Source organism: Dendrobates tinctorius, unplaced genomic scaffold (assembly GCF_039654945.1).
Source record: "Dendrobates tinctorius isolate UK_male_01 unplaced genomic scaffold, ASM3965494v1 ptg000007l, whole genome shotgun sequence".
NCBI lineage: Eukaryota > Metazoa > Chordata > Amphibia > Anura > Dendrobatidae > Dendrobates > Dendrobates tinctorius.
The window spans coordinates 40,585,933-40,607,399 of NW_027361675.1; the positions used below are offsets into that span (position 1 = coordinate 40,585,933).

At 45.7% G+C, this 21,467-nt stretch overlaps 1 long non-coding RNA gene across 1 annotated transcript in view; it reads right to left on the reverse strand.

Annotated features, from left to right (window-relative positions):
• Positions 1–5,101: 5,101 nt before the first annotated feature.
• Positions 5,102–21,467, reverse strand: part of LOC141085893 (uncharacterized) — a 29,417-nt gene continuing 13,051 nt past the window's right edge. The window contains exon 2 of the long non-coding RNA XR_012231435.1: positions 5,102–5,768. This is a non-coding gene — a long non-coding RNA (uncharacterized lncRNA). The remainder of the gene's footprint in view (positions 5,769–21,467) is intronic.

Below are 21,467 nucleotides of genomic sequence, written 5' to 3' on the forward strand. Positions count from 1 at the left end.
GAGAAGAGATGTAAGGGGGTGCCGCACTGTGGAGAGCTTTGTGCGTGAGAACGAGTACTTTGAATTGGATCCTATAATGAATGGGCAGCCAATGTAAGGACTGGCGAAGAGCGGACGCGTCCGAGTACCGATTACCCAGATGGACGATCCTGGCCGCTGCATTAAGTATGGACTGGAGAGGGGATAGTCGAGTGACGGGGAGGCCAATTAATAGAGCGTTGCAGTAATCCAGGCGAGAGTGGATCAATGCAACAGTGAGGGTTTTTGTTGTTTCCATAGTGAGAAAAGGGCGGATTCTAGAGATGTTCTTCAGGTGTAAGCGGCAGGAACGGGCAAGGGATTGTATATGGGATGTGAAGGAGAGATTGGTGTCAAACAAAACACCCAGACAGCGCACCTGCTGCCGGGGTGTTATTGTGGTACCACCCACGGAGAGGGAAATGTCAGATTTAGGGAGGTTAGTAGACGGCGGGAGCAGAAGAAGTTCAGTTTTGGAGAGGTTGAGTTTCAGATAGAGAGCCGACATGATATTGGAGACTGCGGACAGTCACTGGCGTTCTGTAGTACAGCGGGGGTAAGGTCGGGGGAAGACGTGTATAGTTGTGTGTCATCAGCATAAAGATGGTACTGAAAGCCAAATCTGCTGATGGTCTGTCCAATTGGGGCCGTGTAGAGAGAGAAAAGAAGGGGGCCAAGGACTGAGCCCTGAGGTACCCCGACAGCAAGAGGAAAAGGAGATGACGTGGAGCCAGAGAACAAAACACTGAAGGAGCGGTCAGAGAGATAGGAAGAGAACCAGGAGAGTGCAGTGTCCTTAATGCCTAGTGACTGGAGCCTAGAGAGTAGGAGATGGTGGTCAACAGTATCGAAAGCTGCAGATAGGTCAAGAAGAATGAGCAGAGAGTGGTCACCATTACGTTTTGCTGTCAGAAGGTCATTGGTCACTTTGATGAGTGCAGTTTCAGTCGAATGTAGGGGGCAGAAGCCGGATTGTGAAGGGTCTAGAAGGGAGTGAATGGAGAGGTAACGGGTAAGGCGGGAGTAAACTAGGCGTTCCAAAAGTTTAGAGATGAAGGGGAGATTGGAGACTGGTCTCTAGTTGTTTGTGCAGGATGGGTTGAGAGCAGGTTTCTTTAGTAATGGAGTAACGATGGCGTGTTTGAAGGAGGATGGGAAAATGCCCGAGGAGAGGGAGAGATTAAAGATTGTAGTTAGGTGGGTTGTGACGACTGGAGAGAGAGACTGGAGGAGATGTGAGGGAATGGGGTCGGTAGTGCATGTAGTCGGACGAGAAGAAGAGAGGAGTCTGGAGACTTCTTCTTCTGTGATGGGATCAAATGTGGAGAGTGAGCCAGGGGAGATGTAGGAAGGGATGGGAGTCACAGCACTTGGTGGTTGGGAACAGATTTCTTGACGGATATTATCTATTTTTTCTGTAAAGTGGGAGGCCAGGTCATCAGCACAAATGTCTGTGATAAGGGCTTGTGCTTTTGGCCTGAGGAGGGAGTGAAAAGTGTCAAAAAGTTTCTTGGGGTTGTTGGCTAGTGAGATCAGGGTGGTGAAGTAGGTCTGTTTGGCAAGGTGAAGGGCAGCGTTATAGGTTCTTAACATAAATTTGAAGTGGATGAAGTCTTCTGGTGTGCGGGTTTTTCTCCATAGGCGTTCAGCACTCCTGGAGCATCGCTGGAGAAGTTGAGTTTGCGATGTGAGCCAGGGCTGTTTTACTCTGTGTTTGGAGGTTCTGAGGGTGAGGGGAGCTACTTGGTCAAGGGTGCTTCTAAGAGTGTCATTGTAGTGATGAACAGCCAGATTAGGACAGGAAAGAGAGGAGATTGGGGACAGAGATGAGTGTAGGGAATCTGAAAGTGTCTGAGGGTTAATAGCTTGTAGATTTCTGACTGTGTGGTAGGTAGGAATGAGCTGGGGTGGGCGAGGATTTGTGAGCGTGAAGGAGAGAATGTTGTGGTCAGAGAGTGGAAGCGGTGAGTTGTTTAGGTGGGAGATTGAACAGAGCCGGCAGAAGACCAGATCAAGGGTGTTACCGTCCTTATGTGTCTCAGAGGTTGAAAGCTGTGAGAGGCCTAGAGAGGTGGTTAGTGATAGAAGCTGGGATGCAGATGTGGAATTAGGGCTGTTAATGGGGATGTTGAAGTCTCCCAGGATGAGGGTTGGTAGTTCTGAGGACATGAAGTGTGGCAGCCAGGCTGAAAAGTGGTCAAGGAAGTGGGTGGGTGAGCCTGGGGGCCGGTATATGACCGCTACCCTGAGGGAGAGGGGACGGAAGAGCCTGATGGTGTGGACCTCAAAAGAAGGGAATAAGAGTGATGGGACTGGGGGGATGACCTGGAAAGTGCATTGTAGGGACAGGAGTATGCCAACTCCACCACCAAGTCTGTTTGTGGGTCTCGGGGAGTGAGAGAATTGTAAGCCACCATAGGAAATGGCAGCAGGAGAGACAGTGTCAGTATCCTGAATCCAGGTTTCAGTGAGGGCCAACAGATTAAGAGAGTTGTTCAGAAAGTAGTTGTGTAGGAAAGGAAGCTTGTTACAAGCAGACCGTGGATTCCAGAGGGCACAATTAAAAGATTGAGATGAGGGAGTGCAAGTAATGTTAATCAGATTATTGTGGTTTCGATATGAGGTAGGGTAGGGGTTGAGGTTGGGGGATGGTGGACCAGGGTTGGGGGAGATGTCCCCTGAAATCAGTAGGAGAAGGAAGATAAAGAGCCAATAGTTGTTGAAATTGTAAGTAGTTTTTTTCTGCGATGTGTTTGGGCAAGATTGGCTGAGGTTTCTCAGGAAGGTGAGGAGTGTGTGGGAGCTGTACATGGGAGAAGGAAGTATAGAGGGGCTGATGTGTATGAGTCGTGATGGAGGGGGGATAGGGTGATAAATGTGGATGGCAAGGGAACACAGGAGGATAAAAATAAAGCACATGTTTAAAGGGGAGAGCAAAGTGTGGGTTACCTGACTCCTGCCCTGACTAACTGCCATGTATAACTGCCGTTTTGCTGGATGCTTATCTTCTGTGATGCTTTGCTTATGGGATGCTTGTGTGCTGTACCCCACACTGAGTGCTTCCCCTTAGCAACTACTACATATATAGGCCACACTACAGGGTCAGGACAGAGGGATTGTGGGAGCTGGTTGGGTATAATTTGGCAGCTGGGGCCAGCACACCAGGGGATGGTTAGATGATCAAAGGCACTAGACCAAGATGTTGCAAAATGCTATAGCACCTTCCACCTGATAAGATCTAGAAAGGCCCCAGTCACAGATCTAAAGCAGTAAGTATTACATACAGTGCAACAAATGAATTATACCAAAGCTTTAGCAAGCACATTTAAATATGCAGCAAAATGGTAAAGCAGCAGAAGTATGGAGTTGTACCATTTGGATATATTACAGCAGAGAATAGAGGCAGCAGAGGTGGGAAGTTGTATCATTCAGGCTGCTTGCTGGCAGTGAATGGAGTAAATACATGCAGGGTGGCTCAGTTGATTACCATTTGGATATATTACAGCAGAGAATAGAGGCAGCAGAGGTGGGAAGTTGTATCATTCAGGCTGCTTGCTGGCAGTGAATGGAGTAAATACATGCAGGGTGGCGCAGTCGCATACAATGCGACACCTCCTCCTCGTCCACCAAGTCTGTTTCTTGCAAATAAGTTGTATCCTTCTAGCATTGTATTCCAATCATGTGTATTGTCCCACAAAGTTTCAGTGATTCCAATGACATATTTCTTTTCCTGTGTTAGTAGTTCCAATTCTCCTTGTTTGTTGCCCATGCTTTGTGCATTAGTATAGAAAGATTTTAGTTTGTGATTGGTTTCTCTGTCTCCAATATTTTTATTATTTAGATTTTTTTGTCTTTGTTCTTTCCTCCCGCTTCTAATAGCAAAGTTCTCAATAGTATTTGTCAGGTGTATGGCTTTTTCTGGCCTTTTGCTTCCCTTCCCCCATTGTTCTAGTTTAAAGCTCTTCTGATGAGTGTAGCAAGGCGACTTCCAAATACATGTTTTCCAGTCTTCATAAGGTCCACCACATCTCTAGCAAGTAGTCCATCGTATAGGTAATTCACTCCGTGATCCAGAAATCCAAATCCTTGCTGACGGCACGATCGACGTAGCCAGTTGTTCACCTGCAGAATCTTATTCCACCTCCTTGTTCCATGGCCATCCACTGGGAGGATACATGATACAGAACGCCATATCCCACCTTGTCATTTAGTGGTGGTGAAATTCAGCTGTGTACATAGCTCACGCAGAGTAAGAAAAAAATATTTTCTGTGACAAACATTATACAGAAAGCTAGGTCTGAGTTTGAAATAGTTTTGATAATATATTCTATTGTATACAGGTTTCACCCACAGTAAAAATATACTTTCTTCTGTTAGTAAGGGTATACGGCCAGCTAGATGTCAGTTTGAAATGTTTGGGTGCTGATATTGTTCTCCATAGAGGGGTACTCATGATAAATTATAAATTAGTTCTGTTATTACTATGCTTCAAAAATTTGGCCACATCTGAGGTTGTAATTCTTTTGTAGTCAGATTCTGCTGTATCCAAGACTCAACCGCAGTAAAAAAAATTCTAATTTTTCTGTTACTGCGATGCTAAATAAAGCAGGCTGCATTTTATCTTTTAATTATTTTGGGCTGGTATTGTGCTCCAGCCGTGAATCCACATTTCACAACATAAATTCTTTGTGCTAATAGCGTGGTCCTTAAACCATGCCACATTTAAGCATTGGACAGGGCTTGGAGCAATATTTCTTCCTTAAAGTTTGATCAGTAACTGGTGGATGAGTAACAGGTATAGGCCTGGTGCTCTGAGAACTGTGCTAAATTCAGGCAACAGATGAGTAACAGGTATAGGCCTGGTGTTCTGAGAACTGTGCTAAATTCAGGCAACAGATGAGTAACAGGTATAGGCCTGGTGTTCTGAGAACTGTGCTAAATTCAGGCAACAGATGAGTAACAGGTATAGGCCTGGTGCTCTGAGAACTGTGCTAAATTCAGGCAACACAAATGAAGGAGACCCAACTTGGAGACCAAACCGTCCCAAAAATTATGGGCCGATACCAGTAAAAAGTGGCATCAATTTCTATTTATTTTTTTATTCACTTATATAGCGCCAGTAATTCAACAGGGCTTTACAGACATTTACAGACATTAATGGCCCTGTCCCCATTGGGACTCACAATCTATATTTCCTATCTCTATGTCTTTGGAGTGTGGGAAGAAAAATGAGTACTTGGAGGAAACCCTCGCAAACACAGGTAGAATATACAAACTCCTTACAGATACTGTCCTTGGTGGGGTTGGAACCCAGGATGACTGTGATGTAAACTGTGTGCCTCACTGCTGTCTTGAGGAAAATCATTGTCAAGATTGTCTTCAAGCATGCTTTGATACTGCAGCATGGGCGCGTCACTTTCCAGGGGGAAAAGCAACTAGCAAAATTTACTTTCATATCATGGATCGAACAGACAGGCGACCCAGAAGTCAGCCCCATTTTGAATCCTAACAATACGGGCAACAATCATGTTACAGATGGCTCTGCAAGAAGGCATTCATGGGTCAGTTGCTTTCATGAGGTCCAAGTCCATAGTGTGTTGGTGATGGGATAACACTCAAGTTTGCTTCCTTCCTCCCCTCCTGGCAACAACGGACAACAGAGAGGGAATCATTATCCTCTTCATCTCTGTTGCACGTCCATCAACTCTTCCTCCTCATCCTTCTCCATTTGTTCCTTCCATGGCAACCACCTGTGAGACAACAGACTGGAATTTAGAGATATTGTTAACCCTTTCCATGCTCCTCTTTCCCCGGGACCACCACCACCTCCCCCAACAGACTATTCAAAGTGTGCTCTAGCATGTAATAGATGATGGGAATAGTGATGTTGATGACGGCATCGTCAGGGCTAACCATCTTAGTAGTCATTTCAAAAACGTGCAGAAGGGTTCAGAGGTCCTTCATCTGTGTCCATCCCACAAGTGTGAATTGCGCCACTTCCGTACTGCGTTGTGCCAGGCTATGCAAAATGTCATACTGCACCAGGTCTCAGCGCTGCTGCCACAGTCGCTGCAACATGTGCTGAGTTGAAATCCATGGTGTCGCCACAACACATATCAACCAGTTAACCGGTAGCCCGAAAAATCTCTATACTAACCTAAGTGGAATGGTTTAAGTGAGCACACACAACAGTACTTTCTGCAGCAGCACAATCCAGGCTGGGACAGTGGCAGACAAATTGCTGTACCATCAGGTTAAGGATGTGAGCCATGCAAGGCACGTGTGTAAGGTTGTCCCGCCGTAGAGCCGCCACCAGGTTTGCACTGTTATTGCATACGGCCTTCCCTGGCTCCAGGTTTAGTGGAGACACATTTCTCAAACTCGGCATGGATAGCTATCCACAACTCTTGATCTGTATGACTGCGATCTCCAAGGCATATTAATTTAAACACTGACTGACTGCGGTGAGCCCTGGCTGCACAGTATGGAGGTGGGGGGATTCTCTCTGCAGTGTTGGAACATGTATACACAAAGAAAGAAGGGAGTACAAAAACCCGTTTAAGATATCAAAAGGATTTTATTTAATAAATATCTCAAAATAATCAAATAAATAAAATATATATATATATAAGTGAAAGTCACAAATAGTACAACGTCACAAGCACATAGAAATCATTTATGGACCTAGAAATTAAACCCCTAATGGATACACATAAGTATAATATTTTTCAAGTCCCATTATGAAGTGGCAACAGCACAAAAAAAATCAAGTGAATAAATATCACATAATAGAAACTGAGACACCAAACGTAAATATAGATCAATAAAGTGTCATAGTGCAATCAGAGTAGATCTTACCCATATAAGTCATTTATGTGCAAAGAGACCACGCAACCCCAATACGCGTTTCGCGTGGGCTTCCTCAGAAACGTGCATTAGGGCTGCGAGGTCTCTTTGCACATAAAGGACTTATATGGGTAAGATCTACTCTGATGGCACTATGACACTTTATTGATCTATATTTACTTTTGGTTTCCCAATATAAGAGTTTCATTAGTGGCAGTTTCTATTATGTGATATTTATTCACTTGTTGCTTTTTTCTACTGTTGCCACTTTATAATGGGACTTGAATAATGTAATACTTATGGGTGTCCATTAGGGGTTTAATTTATGGGTCCATAAATGATTTGTACATGCTTGTGACCTTGTACTGTTTGTGACTTTCACTTTTATATATATTTTTTATATTTATTTAATTATTTTGTGATATTTATTGAATAAAATCCTTCTTGATATTTTAAATGGGTTTTTGTACTCCCCTCTTTCTTTGTGTATACTGTGGTACAGTAAAGGGGGTTTTACTGGATGGGAGATACATTTCTCCCAGCAGATTAATATTTGGCTGGGTTTTTCCCTAAAGACAGGACCTGCGATGATGTCATGGTCACGTGGTCAGCCCTTGTGATGTCTACCTCACTTGTGGGAGGGGTTATGGGCTATGTAATGGAGGTTGGTATTTGGCACATGATGAGTGTGTGTCTGGAAGTTACAGGAACTTGTCTGGACTTAGCCTGAACTTGTATATAGGATCCCCGTGCTGCAGGACTATAGCAGCAAGACTCTCAACAACCCTGGGAATAGCACCTGGCAGATGCCACAGGACCTGGCAGCCGCTTAGTTAAGCCCGTCCCATGCAAGGGGTGAGTCTGGGACCAGTGGTTCTCCAAGCTGGAGTCTATTTATGTTTTTCCTTATTTTCTGTTAACCTGCTGTTTGCAACGTGACATTAAACCACTGAAATTGGACTTTAAGCCTGTGTGTTGCCTCGTTACTGCAGCCCTGCCATTACCTACCAGAGCGAATCCCTACAATACATATTCATGGAGTATACCTGTTGCTTTCTAATATTTTATGGTATTAGACCTATTTTTGCTCTTTTTTTCTTGTTTCAAGTGTTGGAACGTATTTCTCATTAAGGCAGAGGTTGAGGGCGCAGGTGGAGGCCCTAGAGGAGGTGGAGGAGTCAGAAGCACTTGAGGAAGTGTTAGAGGGCCTCCCCCTCACTTGACTTTCCCATCTCAAGTCCATCCTTAATGCAGCAGCCAGAGTCATCTATCTTTCTAATTGGTACTCGGGCACTTCCGCTCTGTGTCAGTCATTGCTCTGGCTGCCTATACATTAAAGGATCCCATTTTTAACTGCTTGTCCTGATCCACAAAGCTCTCCACTCTGTGGCACCCCCCTACATCTCCTCCCTCATTTCTGTTTATCAGCCTATGCTCTCGTTACGCTCCGCAAGTGACTTTCGACTAACATCCACACTAATCCGTACCTCCGACTCCTGGCTCCAAGACTTCTCATGCGTTGCACCAATCCTCTGGAATGCTCTACCCCACGAAATTAGGACTAAACACAACTTACACAGTTTAAGGCGCTCCCTAAAAACACGTCTGTTTAGGGAGGCCTATCACGTTCTCGAATCAAAGTCCTTTTAATATATAGCCCATTCTCTACTTCTCTGAACAGAATTTGCCAATAAACTCCACTGCACCAAAAAGCACTACAAATATTGTCTGGTGAATACCTCAGCAGGCCTTTATTTACCCCCCCATTTTCTCAACATGGCTGGACCATCATTGTAAGTAAGCACCTATACTTTGTCACCCCCAACTCATTGCAGATTGTAAGCTGTTATGGGCAGGGTCATTATCTTTGAGTCAATTGTATTATCAATAACTTTGCGATTACTGTTGTATATGAACTGTTGAATTGTAAAGCACTGCAGAATATATTGATGCTATATAAATAAGGATTATTATTATTAGATACAGAGGATTGACCCGCAAGCCCTGGGACTTGGTTTCTAGTGACACCACTGTCTAATGCATTCTCCATCTACTGGTGTGTAGTAGTGTAGTGCTCCAACCCAAGCTGTTTAGTAGTTAAGTTCTCCAACCACTGTTGTCTAACAGTTTAGTTCTCCATCTTATTGTGTGTAGTGCTTTAGTTAGCCAGTTTTAGGTGTTTAGCAGTTTATTTCACCAAGCCCTGTTATCTAGTAGTTTAGTTCTCCTTCTTATGGTGTGTAGTGGGTTAGTTTTCCATCCCCAAGCGCCCTGCAAGCCTTGGGGATTCCAAGACTTGTGGAGCAACCCCTTCCCTGACTGCCCCCACAGCCACCAGAGTCACCCAGTGCCCAGTCAGCAAGATGTAAGGCCCGTGTCCATGCTTGTTCGTCCAGGTGTCAGTGTTGAAATACACCCTGGCATACATAAAAAATTTTCAGAGAACGGGTAATGTTGTCTGCGACATACTGGTGTAGCACAGGCACATCTTTCTTACAGAAGTAATGGTGATTGGGCAACTGGTAATGGGGGACTGCAACAGCCATCGGCTTTCAGAAACCATCTGTATCCACAAGGCGGAAAGGCTGCATTTCCGTAGCCAACAGATTGGAAGGGCCATCCAAAAATCACAGAGACTACAGGCTGTGAGTCATGCAGAACTACCCGCTGTTATCTTTGGAGCCTAGAGCTCTCAGCTAGCCAATTGTACAATAACACGATTTGGCGACTATCAACCTAGGAGGCCACAGGTTGTTCACAATAATTAGTTCTCAGAAAACTAATAGTTAGCATGCGGCATATCCACCTCCGAATTACAACGCATAGAATATGTGTATGTAATGCAGTACAATGATTGCTAACTCCACGATAACCCCATGCGCCTCACTGCAACCACCAATCCTGTTTTTTTTTTTTAAATAAATACAGGCCCATTGGACACCATTCTTCTTTGGAGAGTCACACCATCATTGTCTTCCATCCCCTCTCCCTCAGAGTAGCAGTCACATGCCATCCCCCAGGCTCACCCTCCCACTTCCTTGACCACTTTTCTGCTTGCTGCCACACTTCATGTCCCCAGAATTACCAACCCTTAGCCTTGGAGACTTCAACAGCCCCACCTCCCAAACTGCATCCCGGCTTCTTTCTCTAGATACTTCCCATGGCCTTTCACACATTTCAACCTCTAGACACACAAAGACGGTAACACCCCTGATCTGATCTTTGTCTAGCTCAGTTCAATCTCCTACCTAGAAAACTCACCTCTTACCCTTTCTCTCTCATGAAATTAGGAGTATATGTGACGTCCGTCTGGTGCGAGTCTGAGCTGCAAGTAAGACAGCACCCTGAGAAACCCCGAGACCCTTTACCCCTATACAGGGATCTGGAATTACAGCAGGGTCCAAGAGGTAGCTGTCTATAAGAGCAGAGGACAGAGCAGGACGGTCGCCAGAAAGGGATAAATAATCGGGACCGAAATCGTAGTCAGGAGTCCAAGTCAAAACCAGGCAGGCAGCAGAGGTACAAAATCAGCAGGCTGGAGCAGAGTCAAAATTCGGCCAAGGTCAGAGTCATAAACCGGTAGAGCAGCAGAGGTACAAAATCAGCAGGCTGAAGCAGAGTCAAAATCCAGGCCAAGGTCAGAGTCATAAATAGCAAATTAAACACTAGCACACTGGGGAAACCAAGACTATATCTGGCAGCCTGCAGGATAGGCCCCAAAGTAGGTGAAGGATAAGGCTATCCCTCACAGGCTCACAGTCTGATGACCTCATCTAGACCGCCCCCAGAACCAGGCCAGATGGCGATGCACCAACCCCTTCACCTCTGACAGAGGAGCGAAGCCTGCGCGCACCAGATGCCTGCGCAGGAGCCTCTTCTCTGTCAACACCATCACCCACCGGAGAACCACGGCGATGCCCAACGACAGAGGTATGCGTCAAAGGAGCGGACCCACATGAGGACATAGCCCTCCTGTCGCCGGAACCAGCAGTCGAAGGAGTCTGGCGCCTCCCAGTGGCCGAGGCAGGAACAGCAGCCCCCCGAGTCTGACGGCGAGGTGACAGTCCGGCGCCTCCTAGTGGCCGAGACCGGAACACCAGTGACGGCGACGTGACAGTCCGGCGCTTCCCAGTGGCCGAGGCCGGAACACCAGCCCCTGAATCCAACAGCGACGTGACAGTATAACCGCAACTTGCAGATTTTTAGGCGCTCACTAGAAACACATCTGTTTAGGGCGGCCTATCATGTTCCCTAATCAAATTCCTTTTTATATATAGCCTATTCTCTACTTCTCTGAACATAATTCGCCATCAAACTCAAAAGTACCCAAAAGCCTCATGCAGCTTTTATCTACCTCCCATTTCCTCAGGATGGTTGGACTATCATTGTAAATAAGCACATGTGCTTTGTGTCACCCCCTACCTCATTGTGGATTGTAAGCTCTGAAGAGCATGGTCATTATTTTTGCTTTGTTTGATTATTGTAAACTTTGTAACTTTTGACTGTTTTATATGAACTGCTTTGTAAAACTCTGCAGAAAATGTTTGTGCTATATAAAGGTTGTTAGTAGTAAATTGAAGATGGTGAAGTTCAAGCTCTAAGCTTTGGCATGTGTAGGAGGAAACAATCTTTTACGTGAGCACAACCAAACAAACGAGAGATGGCTGCTGTGCTGACAGAGGGTGTAGTAGTGTGAACACAACAAGCTGTTGGACTGCAAGAGGTGCAGGCAGAGATGTTATGGTGGACTGAGAAAGATGAGGTGTGCTTGGAATCTAAGATCAGTCAAAAACAGCAGGCATGTCCACTTCCATATCAGCCAACGGGTCTAACTCACCCCGACTGTGGCGAGTAATCAAGTAGAGGATCTGCGTCCGAAGACCTGTGTGACAACACTTGACACGGTGAGGGAAGAGGAAGAATCAGAAGATGCGGTTGGACCGTGGTTGGCAGGGCCCGCTAGTCTGCATTTTAGCACAGTGAGATTCCCAGATTAAGTGAGATTCCCAGAGTGTTGATCGTGCATATGCCAGTTCATGCATGTAGCACTCAAATGATTGCATTTTTTTAACTCTACTCTGTTGTTTTTAACAAAGTTCGCAGATAACGTGATTTGTGTCATTTGCAGACCCGCAAATGCTGCTGGCTGACAGTTGAGGCAGAAGATGCATTGCTTGTTGAGGTTGCATAACTGTCTGTGGGAAGCTGCAACATAAGCTCCTTGTCTTTGTCTTCTTTCTCTGCTGAACTACTCAGCTGCATGCCTCTGGGTTTACATCAAGTGGAATCTACTACCTCATCGTCATCTTCTCTGTTCTTCCACTTTCTGCCCTGAGAGTCACTCTCTTCCTTCCCAGACAGCACAGTGCAGTCCATGTGGGGGTCAAGTATCTGAGTATCATCAGGATCACCTCCACCCCCTGGGGTTAACGTCTGTTGACGACTGTTTGTTTCTGCTTGGACTCTACTTGTCCAGCCCTAGATCAAACTGAAAACAAAGGATGATTTCCTCCTCCTGACTCAGTGAATCTTTGGAGTTCTCTTCCGATGCCCATGGCATACAATGTGTGAACAGATCTGCAGACTCAGTCATCTGTGGTTCCCTATATTTAGGGTCCCGTTACATTTACCGATGCACCAGCGATCCTGACTAGGATACGACCCGTTCAGGATCTCTGGTGCATCGCTAAATGGTCACTAGTGAGCTGCCAAACAGGCAGATCTTACCAGCGACACAGCAGCCCGTCGGCGGTCGTTACTTACCTGTCACACGCAGCGATGATGATGATTTCCGCCTGCGTCCATGCGTCGCTAGTCGGCGCCAGCGGGATGTCAGCGAGAAAATGGCCCACGACGTTCGCGTGCGATTAGCGATATCCAGCGGGGGGGGGCCGGTTGGAGGTAAGTGTCACATGTAGTGATATCGCTAGCGATATCGCTGTTGCGTCACAAAATCGGTGACCCTTTAGCGATATCGCTAGCGATCTCGCTATGTGAGAAGGGGGCTTTAGTTGGGCAGTTAGAGAGTTGTGACGTGGGAGAAAACAACGATAATTGGGGTGCCACCTCTGAGGATTGTACTGTGTGTGATGTTAAGGTGGAGAAAGAGGAGCAGAGTCCACTTGATGAAGCGCTTGCCATCTACTGGAGTACATGTTCTTTCTGGCCCTCATTTACAAAGCAGACATCAATTGCTCACTGCAGCAAAACAAACTGACTTTTCATCTCTCATATCATACCTGTCTCACAACCCTAAACAGATATTCAGTACCCTCAATTCTCTCCTCCATCCACCAACTCCCCCTCCCTCTCCCCTCAACTCAGCTGAAGACTTTGCCTCATTCTTCAAGCAGAAGATTGATAACATAAGGCAAAGCTTTTGCTTAAAATCCCCACAGCCCCTCCTCATAAGTACTCAACTCTCCTCCTCCAAAATCAACTTTACCATCACAGATCAACTTTCCTCTTTACTCTCCAAATCACGTCTCACCAGCTGTGAACTTGACCCAATAACAGCCCAACTCATTCCAAACCTTACCACAGTCTTCATCCTAAGCCTAACCCACCGCTTCAATCTGTCACCAACTGGTGTCTTCCCCTCATGATTCAAACACACCTCAATCACATCCATCCTCAAAAAGTCCACCCTTGACCCATTCTCTGTGTCTAGCTATCGCCCACCTCACTTTTCCCCTATGCGCCCAAACTACTGGAACAACACATCCATTTTGAACTGTTCTCCCACTTCTCCTCTTGCTATCCAATCCAAACCACTGAAACTGCCTTGACTAAAGTCACCAACGACCTACTAACCGCCAAATCCTAGCGACACTAGTTTGTCCTCCTCCTTCTCCTGGCATTTGCCTTTGACACAGTGGACCATTCCCTCTTACTACAGACTTTCTGATCTCTTGCCATTACAGACTTGGCCCTTTATTGGATCTCCTTGTACCTAACAGACAGGATATTCAGTGTCTCCCACTCACACCCCCCCTCCTCATCTCACCCCCTATGTGTCAGTGTCCACCAAGATTCAGTTGCATGCCTGGACACTATGCTTATGGCGCGCACTCCCTCTTAAAGTGACAATAGCTCGGCAACACCTTCTATTTAAGGCTCCATCTCCAAAATGGAGGTGCCTGAGCGCAATATTGTTAGTTTGCCTTTCATGCTTGCTAGTTATCAGGTTCCCATCCATCCATCCATCTGCTTGTCTACCCTGTACCCATCTGCTCGTACCTGTTTGTTCTCTTCTGTCCATCAGCCGATACAGCCCGCACCTGCCAGTGTCCATCTGTGCAACACCTGGTCCCGCCCGCACCTGCCAGCACCCATCTGTGTAACACCCGGTGCAGATTGCACCTGCCACTGCCTATCTGTCTAACACCTGGTCCAGTCTGAACCTGCCAGTGCCAATCTGCCTAACACCCAGTCCAGTGCGCACCTGCCAGTGCCCATCTGTGTAACACCCATTCCAGCCCGCACCTGCCAGTGCTTCTGTTCCTCAGCTGGTCCCATCTGCACCCGTGGTTTCAGTGCTCCTACAGTGCCTTCCTGTATTCTTTATCCCTCCTTCGGCCGTACCAGCCTTCCCGCTCTAGCGGTCAGCTACCACCCTCTGTAGGTCAGCCCAGGAGTAGAACCTGTTGCCACATCCTTGTTCCTCCTTGGGTCGTGGTTTTCGCCTGCTGTCATTTTTCCGAGATCAGATTTGGTAGGCCATAGTTACGCTCCTCTAGGTTTTACGAGGGCTACAGCACAGTGTTTCCACAACCTTGTCTCTATCTGCTGGGTTTTCTGTAGTGGAAGAAGTGTCGGTCCCCATTATACTACTTCTACTCTGCTGAGATTGATGCCACTTTGGTAGTATCTGCCACTAATTGGAAATCTGTAGACTCCTGGTTGGGTCTCCTTCATATGTGTTGCCTGTAGCAGTAGGCCTCCGAGACCGGCATGTCTCCTCTTCCTTTGAGTCAACTACCCGTGTTACTATCCTTATATTTTTCTGACAATAGTAGTCTACGAAACTGATATTTATGCCACCTGGGTGTGACTGAGCATAAAAGCATGTAGAGCTTTTCCATGTGGTACCAAGGCTCCCAGGACAGAAGGCCTACACTGATGCATCACCCACCTTGCCTTAATTAGAAGTTCAATTCAAAGCTATAAATGCTGGCACCCACCCTGATATCTCATGCACGGCTGATTACTGCTGTGCCATTCTAAAATTTGTACTGTCAGTTGACTGAGGTGACTTTCCTGGTGTCTGCCCTTAATGTGATGTGTTGTGGCAGCTTTTGGGAACGTTAGGTGTTGTGTATCCATTTGTTTTTGCCTCCCATTGACTTCAATGGCGCTCAGAGAATATTCGACGAGTAATTTGGTGAATTTTGCAAAATCGGCTATTGTAATCCGAACCGAACATTGAAATATTCACTCATCTCTAGTTATAAGGTGTGGTTCAGTTGAGGTTGGTTACAGAAGGAGTCCTCTTTTTCCTCACTTGACTTGACTGAAAATGTTTCTGGTACTTTTGGAACTTGCAGTTCTTCTATATGTGGTACTGGGCATGTTTCAGATAAAATGTTTAAATACTGTAAAGTGAGCTTCTTCTTTGAAACTCCTTTCCTAATGGGAGTCACCATGCAGCAATAGCAATTGGTAGTGTGATTGGTTACCTCCCTCCTTATCAATGGAACTTCAAAAGACACAGATTGTCTCTTTCTATCCAACCACTGGGCAAGATGTGATGCACATCTATTGCAGCTTATTTGGGCAGCCGAACTTTTGTCCTGATCTCCTTTTTTGCAGCTAAAATATAGGTTGTAGGCTTTCCTTATCATGGTAGTAAAGTTTTGCCTTTGTGACTTCTCCGCATACGTAGCAAAAACTATCCGCTTTTTTAATGCAAGAATGAGGCGTATCTGAAAAATCATAAAGAAACATGTCACTATGCTAAGGAACTAATCTAAGAAATTCTAAAACCATATACCTTACACAGAGAGCATTTATAAAAGTAGGTGATGCAACTGTAATTAGGATTACGTAATTGGAGCTGAGCTGGCGTTTTTTTATTGGTCACCCTAAGATCATAGAATACTGAAGGCTCAATAGACTAAATAAATGATGTAATAGACGAGCTACTAACAATGCAATAATGATGATGATGAAATAATAAAGACACAATTTTTCTATAAGCCTGCATGAAAGATGTCATAAGTAGTTACAATCTCCTCTGGATCTTGAAAATTAGACCAGTCAGCAAATTCCATTATTTTAAATAGTTTTTGAGTTTCAGAAATAGATACCGCATTTTTCGAACCGTAAGATGCACTTTTTCCCAAAAAATTTTTTGAGGAAAATGGGGGTGTCTCTTATGGTCATAATATACTTACAAATCCTGTAGAAGCGGTGGTCCAAGTGGCGGCGGTCCCGATACAGCCTCCCTTCCCAGGCTTGTGCTGCTGTTGTATAGCTGTGGTGCGGAGATGGCTGTGGTCTGTGGTGCGGTGGTGTCGGGGCTCTGTGGTGTGGCAGCAGCGGGGCTCTGTGCTGTGTGGGGGGCTCCTCTGGTATATCATCAAAGCCCGGAAGCCCCCACACCTCCGTTGCTGCGATGCGGTGGCCTCTAGAAAGGTGGTTGCCGGGGGCGGCGCATGCTCAGATTCAGATCTCGGCAATGAGATCTTGTCCGGAGGCCCCCGGCAGCCATCTTTCCAGAGGCCTACGTGTCGCAGCAATGGAGCTACGGAGGGCTTTTGAGCTTTGATGAAATGCCGGCGGAGCCCCCCATGCAGCACAGCGAGCAGCTGCCGCCCCAGGACAGAACGCTACCGCCCTAGGACAGAGTGCTGCCGGCCCCACAGAACCCAAGCCACCCCACAGAGCCCAGCCACCTCACAGAACCCAGTTGCACCACAGAGCACAGCCACCCCACAGAGCACTACCACTGCACAGAGCACCACCGCAACACAGAACACCGCCACCGCACCAGCCTGGGATGGGATTTTCCAGAGGCCACCACACCTGATAGGACCACCGAACGACCCCTGTGACCACTCCTCCACCTGTGCTGATCCCTTCCCTCGTAAGGTGAATTCCGACTGTAAGACGGACCCCCATTTGACACATTATTCTTTTTTTCCCTATTTTCCTTCTGAAAATTTGGGGTGCGTCTTATAGTTCGAAAAATACGGTAATATCCAATGGGGCCATATGAGGAGAATATGGCAGATAAACAACAATTTCAATACCTATTTCATTCAGTTTCTGCAGGGCAATATGAGACTTTTGGGCTGGGCACATTATTTTACAAAAATAATACGGCTTTGGAAAGTTTTCATTTAAGTTCCAATCGTTACTTGAGATGGTTAACAGGGGCTGGCTGGCACTTTCAGCCTGGGGGGGGCAATCACAAGGCAGTGGCCCTCGAGTTGCGGTGGCCCTCCTTTTCCCTGCTTATCTCTGGCCATTGCATTAAAGCAGCAGAGATAACAGGCTTTAATAGGCTGGTACATAGATATGGGAACAGTAAGGAACATAATTCACAGATATGGGAGCAGAACCGAGCTTACTCCAGAGATATGGGAGCAGAACCGAGCTTACTACAGAGATATGGGAGCAGAAATGAGCTTACTAAAGAAATATGGGAGCAGAACAGAGCTTACTCCAGAGAAATGGGAGCAGAACTGAGCTTACTAAAGAAATATGGGAGCAGAACCGAGCTTACTACAGAGATATGGGAGCAGAACAGAGCTTACTTCAAAGATTTGGGAGCAGAACGAAGCTAACTCCAGAGATTTGAGATCAGAACGGAGCTTACTCCAGAGATATGGGAGCAGAACCCAGCTTACTCCACAGATATTAATCAGAACGGAGAATACTCCAGAGATATGGGAGCAGAACCCAGCTTACTCCACAGATATTAATCAGAACGGAGAATACTCCAGAGATATGGGAGCAGACTGTTGTGACTCAGGGCTAAAACCTCAATAACGTTTCCTCTACCCCACCTAACCAATAAATCAAACTCGGAAACCAAATGATGGGTGAAGGTCGGTCACAGCTTTATTGAATGTTTTCTCAAACAACCATTTTAAAGGCACTTAGCTTCTCTTAACACGCGCTCGCTGCCAAATGCCCTGTTCTGTATTCGCAGGCAAGTCGGCCAGCAAGCCGTAGCTTTATGCCTTTCCTTCTTTCACCGCTGTGACTTAAAACTACAATAAACAGAACAGAATGAACATTAGTAAACAATCATAACAAAAAGGGGAGGGAGGGTGAGACAAGCACTTCCAGGATCAGCTGCCAGGAGGAAAGAGGGAGGACGGCCTCGGATCTGGTGTATTATAACTACAGGAAGGGGCTGTGCTAACCCCTTCCTTAACCCCATTGGCCCTATAACATTAAGTACCCACCCCAAACCACGATGTGGGTGGGCCAGCTCTATTAACCCTAAGGGAAGGGGAGGGGAGGAAAGGCACGCCAGTCAGGGGCACTTTCCTTATGCAGTACAGTGCCCACCAGAACGGAGCTTACTACAGAGATATGGGAGCAAAATCGAGCTTACTACAGAGATATGGGAGCAGAACCGAGCTTACTACAGCGGTATGAGAGCAGAACCAAGCTTACTACAAAGATAAGGGAGCAAAACCCAGTTACCTACATAGATTTGGTGCAGAACGAAGCTTACTACAGAGATATCGGAGCAGAACAGCGCTTACCACAGAGATATGGGAGCAGAACCGAGCTTAATATAGCGATATGGGATATATATAGTATATATAGGGTGATGGCCCCAGTTCCCACCATAAATATAATGCGATGGCCCCAGTTGCCCATATATATAGTATGATGGCCCCAGTTCTCCCCACATATCTATTATGATAGCCCCAGTTTTCCCCACATATCTAGTATGACGACCCCAGTTATCCCCATATATATTATAATAGCCCCAGTTCTCCCATATATATAGTATAATAGCCCCAGTTCTCCCATATATATAGTATAATAGCCCCAGTTCTCCCATATATATAGTAGGATGGCTCCAGTTATACATATTAAAAATAATGAAGTTTATACTCACCTCAGCCTGATTCCCGGCACTGTAGCCTCCATTTTCTCTTCTGGTTTGCAGAGCAACATAAAACAATAGTGTCATCACGCCACCTGCGTGGGCACACTGAAGTCTCAGGAAGCTGCGGTCTGCAGCTTATGAGAGACCAGGACTTCCACTAGGCATTTCGGGGCCCCATACTGGCAAATTTTTTGGGTTCCCTTGAGACTCTGCCCAGGTTCCACACCAGCTCCGCCCCCACCATCCCACCGCCCACTCTTGGAAAAACTCAACTTCACCACCACATCCTCAACGATCAGATATTAACAGTTCCCATCAAACACCAGCGGCTTTTGTTCTGGCCAAAATAATTTTTAAGCTGATACCACGACACGGTAGACTCTTTTGGCCGGGCGCTACTCTAAACTATTAAAAATAAATATACAGTACAGACCAAAAGTTTGGACACACCTTCTCATTCAAAGATTCAAAGAGTTTTCTTTATTTTCATGACTATGAAAATTGTAGATTCACTCTGAAGGCATCAAAACTATGAATTAACACATGTGGAATTATATAATTAACAAAAAAGTGTGAAACAACTGTCAATATGTCTTATATTCTAGGTTCTTCAAAGTAGCCACCTTTTGCTTTGATTACTGCTTTGTGCACACTTGGCATTCTCTTGATGAGCTTCAAGAGGTAGTCACCGGAAATGGTTTTCACTTCACAGGTGTGCCCTGTCAGGTTTAATAAGTGGAATTTCTTGCCTTATAAATGGGGTTGGGACCATCGGTTGTGTTGTGCAGAAGTCTGGTGGATACACAGCTGATAGTCCTACTGAATAGACTGTTAGAATTTGTATTATGGCAAGAAAAAAGCAGCTAAGTAAAGAAAAACGAGTGGCCATCATTACTGAAATGAAGGTCAGTCAGTCCGAAAAATTGGGAAAACTTTGACAGTGTCCCCAAGTACAGTGGCAAAAACCATCAAGCGCTACAAAGAAACTGGCTCACATGAGGACTGCCCCAGGAAAGGAAGACCAAGAGTCACCTCTGCTGCAGAGGATAAGTTCATCCGAGTCACCAGCCTCAGAAATCGCAGGTTAACAGCAGCTCAGATTAGAGACCAGGTCAATGCCACACAGAGTTCTAGCAGCAGACACATCTCTACAACAACTGTTAAGAGGAGACACTTTGTGCAGCAGGCCTTCATGGTAAAATAGCTGCTAGGAAACCACTGCTAAGGACAGGCAACAAACAGAAGAGACTTGTTTGGGCTAAAGAACACAAGGAATGGACATTAGACCAGTGGAAATCTGTGCTTTGGTCTGATGAGTACAAATCTGAGATCTTTGGTTCCAACCACCGTGAATTTGTGCGACGCAAAAAAGGTAAACGGATGGACTCTACATGCCTGGTTCCCACTGTGAGGTATGGAGGAGGAGGTGTGATGGTGTGGGGGTGCTTTGCTGGTGACACTGTTGAGGATTTATTCAAAATTGAAGGCATACTGAACCAGCATGGCTACCACAGCATCTTGCAGCGGCATGCTATACCATCCGGTTTGCGTTTAGTTGGACCACCATTTATTTTTCAACAGGATAATACCCCAAACACACCTCCAGACTGTGTAAGGGCTATTTGACCAAGAAGGAGAGAGATGGGGTGCTACGCCAGATGACCTCGCCTCCACAGTCACCAGTCCTGAACCCAATCGAGATGGTTTGGGGTGAGCTGGACCGCAGAGTGAAGGCAAAAGGGCCAACAAGTGCTAAGCATCTCTGGGAACTCCTTCAAGACTGTTGGAAGACCATTTCCAGTGACTACCTCTTGAAGCTCATCAAGAGAATGCCAAGAATGTGCAAAGCAGTAATCAAAGCAAAAGGTGGCTACTTTGAAGAACCTAGAATATAAGACATATTTTCAGTTGTTTCAAACTTTTTTTTTAATTATATAATTCCACATGTGTTAATTCATAGTTTTGATGCCTTCAGATTAAATATACAATTTTCATAGTCATGAAAATAAAGAAAACTCTTTGAATGAGGTGTGTCCATACTTTTGGTCTGTACTGTACATATATGTATTTTTCTTTAAGGGAATGAGTCACATACATTTACATTTTTTTTAAACAACCATTAATACCACATACAAGGGAAAATATAGTCACACCATGACCAGACCACATATTACCACCACATAGTGACCAAATAATACCACATACAAGGACCAAATACCGACGCACCATGGCACGACCACATATTACCACCACATAGTGACTGAATAATACCACATACAAGGACCAAATAGCACCACACCATGACCAGACCACATATTACCACCACATAGTGATTGAATACTACAATACTGATCGTTAATTACAAAAAAACACAATACTAAGTGCCATTGTATACAGGAACTCTGAATTTACTGTCAGTGTACAGGTAATACAGTGATCACTGGTGACATTATACACAGGAGCTCTGTATATAGTGTCAGTGTACAGGTAATACAGGTATCACCAGTGACATTACACACAGGAGCTC